Source organism: Thamnophis sirtalis, unplaced genomic scaffold, assembly GCF_051295495.1.
Source record: "Thamnophis sirtalis isolate CommonGarterSnake01/CBP01778 unplaced genomic scaffold, rThaSir2_p1.2 scaffold_4, whole genome shotgun sequence".
NCBI classification, from domain to species: domain Eukaryota; kingdom Metazoa; phylum Chordata; class Lepidosauria; order Squamata; family Natricidae; genus Thamnophis; species Thamnophis sirtalis.
In genome coordinates this window covers 137,271,696-137,280,160 of record NW_028261384.1, presented here as the reverse complement: position 1 = coordinate 137,280,160, position 8,465 = coordinate 137,271,696, and positions in this window count along the sequence as shown.

Genomic DNA, 8,465 nt, shown 5'->3' with positions numbered 1-8,465 from the left:
CATAATATTTATTGGTTTGGCATTTGTGTCATATTAATGTGAGCAAACCGTGCACACAGCAAACTTTGCCGAAGCTGCTAATGGTAGAATGGGCACCCTGAATTTGGAAATGACCTACCTAACAAAATCGGAATGATCAGATCCTACTCAAATCTAAGTGTTGTCCAAGACAAGTAGACTTTGGCACTGGACAAGATTCTCAAAATGAACACAAGTAATCTTATTCTAGCATTGTGTTATTCTGTCATCCAAGGGGATTTTTTTTACCGACAGGGATCTGATGGAAGGATTACAGCTGCTCTAATGTTTAATTAGAAAATTAGTTGGCAACTCTTACTAACCACAACAATTATACTTTGAGATGGTACAAAATTAATCACTTAGTCTGCTGGGCTTTGCTTGGTATGGATAAATTACTCAATGATAATCTTTGTTGCACTTCTCTGCACTCTTTCTAGAGTCTCAACATCCTTTTTGTGTGTGTCTTGGTGACCAGAACTGGATGCTGTATTCCAAGTGCGTTCACACCAAGGCAATATCGTGGCATGACATAAGCGCGAACGTTAAAAGCGTGCCGACAAAACCGTGGCGCTAAAACCGTGATGTCAAAAGCGCACCTAAAACAGCGTGCCGACAACAGCGCGCCGACAGAAGCGCGCCGACAGAAGCGCAATCTAAGTTAAGGTAAGGTTTAGGTTTAGGTTTAGGTTTAGGTTTAGGGTTAGGTTTAGGGTTAGGTTTAGGGTTAGGTTTAGGGTTAGGTTTAGGGTTAGGTTTAGGGTTAGGTTTAGGGTTAGGGTTAGGTTTAGGGTTAGCTTTAGGGTTAGCTTTAGGGTTAGGTTTAGGGTTAGCTTTAGGGTTAGCTTTAGGGTTAGCTTTAGGGTTAGGTTTAGGGTTATGTTACAGCGCACTTCTGTCGGCGCGCTGTTGTCGGCGCGCTGTTGTCGGCGCGCTTCAGCGCTCATTCGTCGGCGCGGTTTTCACGGCGCGGTTTTGTCACCGCGGTTTAGTCACACACGCTTTTGTCGTTCGCGCATTTGTGGTGGAACCGGCAATATTTCGCCGTACTAATACGCCGTACGAGCTTGATACTGTTTCTCTGTTGGACTGTATTGGCTTTTTCCGTAGCTACAGCACATTGGTGACTCACACTTAATGGTTGTTAGGCGTTTATGATTATTTGGGATGTGTTCTTGCTGGGAAATAGCTTGAATCCAGGCATCCAGCATCTTCCAATCTACATAGAAAGAACTTCAAACAAGTAGTATGGTGGAAGATTGTGTCAACCAATCCCATGCATTGAATTGTTGTTGGTTGTTAACAACATGAAACATAATCCCTGGTGTTTCCAAAGAGGAATGGATGGCTTTTCAAACAAATTTAATACATTTTTTTTTTTAAAGTTCATACATGCTTTTTTTGAAATTAACAAATATGTAAAATACACACACACAAAACTTAGATGTACACCACATTTACACAATACAATACGAACAAGTTTCCTGTTCTTTATAATAGCAATTATCAATCGATACCGCTCACCTTATATTATTTCCCCTTCTATTGCATTTCGTTTGGATTTCACCATTCTTAACCCTCTTATTTTACTCATAACTATTATTTTTTGAGTTTTGTTATATTCCTTCATTGAGTCTTGTTTCTTTCCTCCATCCACCTATACAATTTATCCCATATCTGGTAGAATTCTGATTCTTCTTTTCCCTGGATTTCTTTAGTTAGTTTGTCCATTTCAGCACAACCCATAACCTTTCTTATTATTTCATCTTTGCTTGGAGTTAATTTGTTTTTCCATTTCTGGGCAAAGGCAATCCTTGCCGCCGTAATTATAGGTAGTATTAAATACTGGATTTCTTTTTTGTATTTCGCAGACATTATTCCTAATAAAAAAAACCTTCAGGTTTCCATTCTATTTTGACACTTGTTATTGCCTCCATTCATTCTTAATAGACAGTGTATTGTCTGGCTCAATTTACAGTATTTATACAATATAATACAAATAATCAATCTAGCTCTATGGTATATCCAAAGCTTCTGGCTTCATTGTTTCTTTTACTGGTTTATCTTCCATTTTACTACTTAACAGATAGATATATATTTTCTTTGCATTTGCATCATGTATATATATTAGATTTCTTTTACAACCCCCGGTATGCCCAAATATGGGAGGAAGGTCACACTTCCACTCTCTGTCCTTCGGCTCGTAACAAGAGACCATCCAGGCAGAAACCCAATATTTTTACTGTTGCCTTTTTGTTACTAGATCTATACTAGTCTCCCTTTATTTATTTATCAGCACAAATACAACATTGTCCAGAATGCAGCCACGCGAGCGATCGTGGGTGCGCCTTGGTTCACCCACGTAACACCTATCCTCCGCGAGCTGCATTGGCTGCCTGTTGATCTCCGGTTACGCTTCAAGGTGCTAGTCGTCACCTACAAAGCCCTTCATGGTATTGAACCTGAGACAGCCTACTGCCAATTACCTCCACTAGACCAATTAGATCCCACAGACTAGGCCTCCTCCGAATTCCATCAGCCGGCCAGTGTCGACTGGCGACTACCCGGAGGAGAGCCTTCTCTGTGGCTGCTCCGACCCTCTGGAACGAACTCCCCGTGGAGATTCGTACCCTCACCACCCTCCAGGCCTTCCGCATAGCCCTTAAAACCTGGCTGTTCTGACAGGCCTGGGGCTAAAGACTCGCTGCCCCACTTCGAATGGTATGATTGTTGTGCTTTTAACTATGTATGGTTTCTATGTTTTTGTTATTCTGTTTGTATTTCCCCTCCTTTTTTGAGTTGTGAGCCGCCCTGAGTCCCTTCAGGGAAAAGGGCGGCATACAAATAAAATTAAACCTAAACCTAAACCTTTTCTTTGATACTAATCTGCTCTGATCTTGTTAAATTTCTGAACCCAAATTTAGCCAGGTGCTGCCACCTGGTGAATATGTATAACGTAGCCATCCTTCAAATGCAGCTTCCCAAGTTTGAAGGAGGCGTGTCACCTTCCCAACCTGTGAAACGTGGGAAGCAGCAATGGAAAGGCCTGTTATACAACTGAGGGGGATCAGGGTGGGAAAAAAAGGAAGCCATTGGTCTGGAGTGAAGCTACTCAAATGACTCAGTCTTGTTATTTTTAAAGCAGCCCAGATGTTGAAGGTACAGTCTGTTTTCAAAGGCATTGAACAAAGCTGCAGTGTCCTTTTGTCAGTCACTATTTTTAAAAAAACATCTGGATTGAAGCAGAGACACCAGCAGAAGTGTAGCCTTCTGAAGTAGGTTTTCGACATAACATCTGTCACTGTGGGACCCCCAGATATCTCACACCGCAATGCACTTCATGGCCAAATTGAAGAGACTGAAGGAGTGTTTTTTCCTATAGACATTTCTCCATTTGTGATTTATCACCCATGGAAGGGAGATACAGTAGCTAATCTTCTTGGGTGGAATTCTTAGAGAGGTTTGGTTGACACCAGATGTTTGAGGGACCCAGCAGGATATTTTGCGCATTCTGACCTCCTAATGAAAGGAGAGAAGCAACTTAGAACTAAGGAGAAATTTCCTGGCAGTTAGAGTAATGAATCAGTGGAACGACTTGCCTCCAGAAGTTGTGAATGCTACATTACTGGAAGTTTTTAAGAAGAGATTGAATAACCAATTGTCTGAAGTGGTGTAGGGTTTCCTGCCTAGGCAGGGGGTTGGACTAGAAGACTTCCAAGTTCCCTTCCAACTCTGTTATTCTATTTCAATTATTTCTATTATTTCTATTATTTCTATTATTTCTATTATTTCTATTATTTCTATTATTTCTATTATTTCTATTATTTCTATTATTTCTATTATTTCTATTATTTCTATTATTTCTATTTCTATTTCTATTTCTATTTCTATTTCTATTATTTCTATTTCTATTTCTATTTCTATTTCTATTATTTCTATTTCTATTTCTATTTCTATTTCTATTTCTATTTCTATTTCTATTTCTATTTCTATTTCTATTTCTATTTCTATTTCTATTTCTATTTCTATTTCTATTTATTTCTATTTCTATTTCTATTTCTATTTCTATTTCTATTTCTATTATTTCTATTTCTATTTCTATTTCTATTATTTCTATTTCTACTTCTATTCTTAATGTTTTCCGTTCCATTCTATTCCATCCCATATTTTCTATTCTATTCTATTCTATTCTATTCTATTCTATTCTATTCTATTCCTATTCCTATTCCTATTCCTATTCCTATTCTATTCTTAATGTTTTCCATTCCATTCTGTTCCATCCCATATTTTCTATTCCATTCCATTCATTCCATTCCATTCTATTCCTATTCCTATTCCTATTCCTATTCCTATTCTATTTCTATTCTATTCTTAATGTTTTCCATTCCATTCTGTTCCATCCCATATTTTCTATTGCATTCCATTCATTCCATTCCATTCCATTCTATTCCTATTCCTATTCCTATTCCTATTCCTATTCCTATTCCTATTCCTATTCCTATTCCTATTTTATTCCTATTCTATTCTTAATGTTTTCCATTCCTTTCTGTTCTATCCCATATTTTCTATTCTATTCTATTCTATTCTATTCTATTCTATTCTATTCTATTCTATTCTATTCTATTCTATTCTATTCCTATTCCTATTCCTATTCCTATTCCTATTCCTATTCCTATTCCTATTCTATTCTTAATGTTTTCCATTCCATTCTGTTCCATCCCATATTTTCTATTCCATTCCATTCATTCCATTCCATTCTATTCCTATTCCTATTCCTATTCCTATTCCTATTCCTATTCCTATTCCTATTCTATTTCTATTCTATTCTTAATGTTTTCTATCTATCTATCTATCTATCTATCTATCTATCTATCTATCTATCTATCTATCTATCTATCTATCTATCATCTATCTATCTATCTATCTATCATTCTATCATTCTATCATCTATACATCCATTCATCCCTCTCTCTCTCCCTCCCTCCCCTTCTCTGTCTCTCTCTGTCTCTCTCACACACTTTCATCATGTCTCTCTGTCTCCTTCTCCATCCCATCCATCTATCTATCTATCTATCTATCTATCTATCTATCTATCATCTATCATCTATCTATCTATCTATCTATCTATCTATCTATCTATCTATCTATCTATCTATCTATCTATCTATCTATCTATCTATCCATCCATCCATCCATCCATCCATCCATCTATCTATCTACCTATCTATCTATTATCTATCTATCATCTATCTTCTATCTATCTATCTATCTATCTATCTATCTATCTATCTATCTATCTATCTATCTATCATTCTATCATCCATCCATCCATCCATCCATCTCTCTCTCCCCCCTTCTCTCCCCTTCTCTCTGTCTCTCTCTGTCTCTCTCACACACTTTCATCAGGTCTCTCTGTCTCCCTCTCCCTCCCTCCCTCTCCCTCTCTATCATGTATCTCTGTCTGTCTGTCTGTCTATCTATCTATCATCTATCATCTATCATCTATCATTCTATCATCTATCCATCCATCCATCCATCCATCCATCCCCCTCTCTCTGCCTCCTTCTCCCTATCTCCCCCCTCTCTGTCTCTCACACACACTTTCATCATGTCTCTCTGTCTCCCTCTCCCGCCCTCCCTCCCTCCCCCTCTCTCTATCATCCATCCATCCATCCATCCATCTATCTATCTATCCATCTATCTATCTATCTATCTATCTATCTATCTATCTATCTATCTATATCTATCTATCATCTATCCATCCATTCATCCCTCTCTCTTTCTCCCTCTCTCCTCTCTCTCTCTCTCTCTGTCTTTCTCACACATTTTCATTATGTCTCTCTGTCTCCCTCTCCATCCCCCATCCCCCACCCCATCCATCCATCCATCCATCCATATCTATCTATCTATCTATCTATCTATCTATCTATCTATCTATCTATCTATCTATCTATCATTCTATGTATCATTCTATCATCTATCCATCCATCCCCCCTCTCTCTCTGTCAATCATCTATCTTCATCATTATCCTCTTCCCCCTCTCATTTATATTTATGTTTGTCTGTCTGTCTATCAACTCTCTCCTCTCTCCCCCTCTTTTCTCCCCCATCTATCTATTTTCTAATGCCTAACTCACAGAAAGCTAAGCGAAAGGCAACGATAAGTTTTAGAAGGCTGTGAGAAAAGCAGAATTTCAAAAATTCTACATAAAAGACCAAGTTGTGCATTCAAAGATTAATTGTGTGTATTTGTGTATTCCTGACTTCACACGTGTCTCGTTTTAGTGCCATGTGAAGAAATCTAATATGTGTCCAATCACTGTCAATCTCTTGCCTACCACTGTGATACGTTCCTTCACAAAAACCCTTGTGTAATGCAGTAGTTCTTGGAAGATTAGACACTTCTCCAAGGGGAACAAAAATGTCCCTAAAGTTTGAAAATATCTGTTCTCTGAAAGTGTGTGAGTAGAAAAACCTGCTAGCAAAATTTGGTAAAGATAGACAGCGTTTCCCAGAGAAGAATCAGTGTTCAATGTTCAATACTCCAATATTTCCACCAAAACACTTTACAGAATTTCCAAATTCGAAGACAGTAACATTCCAAACCCCAAATGCTGGACATTGGCATCTTTGAAAATAAATAAATAAAAAAGAGAACAAGCGTTTCTTACAGATGAGGCAATACCAAATAACAATAGAAGAATTTTTTTTAAAAATGACAAAATATTGGAATTCAACAATCAAGACGCAGAGATTGTGGAGTAAACTGTCAAAAGTCACTCACATATTTACTGGAGTATTAAGAGCTATTACAATGGAACGGCCAAAACAGCTGTCAAAATTACAATAATTTGATGGGCCACTGTTTAGTTACAAAATCAGCTTTGTTTGGAAGCGCATTTATATTTTGACAGTTTTTAGGTTTGGGAAAAAGAAAACCTTGAATTGACTGTAACTTGCCAGCATCTGCTAAGTATTCTTCAGAAGAGAAATATAATAACAACAACAATAACAACAACAATAGTAATAATGAGCATGGCTTAAGATGGGAACAATCAAGAAAGAAATGGAAGGTTTAATACTGGCTGCTCAAGAACAAGCACTACAAACTAATGCCATGAAAGCGAAGATATAAAAATCCATGGGCAATGCAAACAGCTGACTTTGCAACAACAAAGTCGAAACTGTTTCACATTTAATATGTTAATGCAGCAAAATGGCACAAAGCGATTACAAATCTAGACATCACCGAGTTGCTAAATTAATTTTTTTTATTATTATTATATATTTTTTATTTTATCAATTTCATATATACATTCACAATTATATGATCTCATAACTGTTATTAATAATATGTATTTATAACAATTTTTCCCTACAGTTGACAATATACTTGAAGATTGCTTTCTTACCATCCCATAGATCCATCTTATCTTACAACGGTCCTACTTCTTCTTCCCTCCCTCCCTCTTTCCTTCCCTCATTTCTTCTCTCCTACTCTCCTTCCTTCCCTCCTTCCTTCCTTCCCTCCTTCCTTCCTTCCCTCCTTTCTTCTCTCCTTCTCTCCTTCTCTCCTTCCTTTCCCCCTTCCTTTCCTCCTTGTTGCTAAATTAATTAGCTGGTCATTATGTAAAAAATATGACTTACCTGTATCCAAAAAGTCACGGGAGCACAAAGTGGAAAAAGTTACCAAAAAGGAGAAGGTGAAGATCTTGTGAGACTTTCGAATACAGATGGATTGTCATTTTGAACACAACACCCCAGATATCACGGCTGTTGATGGCTGAAGCGTACAGTTTATTAATACCACTGTACCAGGAGATGCCAGAGTTGAAGAAAAAGAACTGGGGGAAATGATGAAATATCAAAACTAGGTGATTATGGATGAAACATGTAATAGTGATACCCATTGTCATCAGGGCACTTGGCACCGTGTCCAAGAATTTTACAAAACACATCATGAAATTGCATCTTCCTGCAGTAACACCAAAAACTGCACTTCTCAAAACATTGTGCATCCTAAGAAGATCCTTAGTTGATACTTAGGAGGCGGGCAGCAACCTGTATTAGCACCAGTCAATGGTATTTGTGACTCATTTTTAAATGTTCAGTTGACTGAGTTTCATGTTTAAGGAATAAAAGAGGTAATAATAACAATATGCCATATTCAGAAGGGTAGCTATCTCCTGCAGCTAACTTCCAGGGAATATTCTACATGTAATGACTCCTGCTTGAGCAGGGGGTTGGACTAGAAGACCTCCAAGGTCTCCTTTCCAACTCTGTTATTCTTCAAATGTACCTTGTTTTCCCCAAAATAAGACCTCGCCGGATAAGCAGCCCAATCGGGCTTTTGAGTGCATGCGCTAAAATAAGCCCTCCCCTGAAAATAAGCCCTCCCCAAAATATTGGAAGATGGCAGCAGCCATTAGGTGACCATGCTCGCTGCC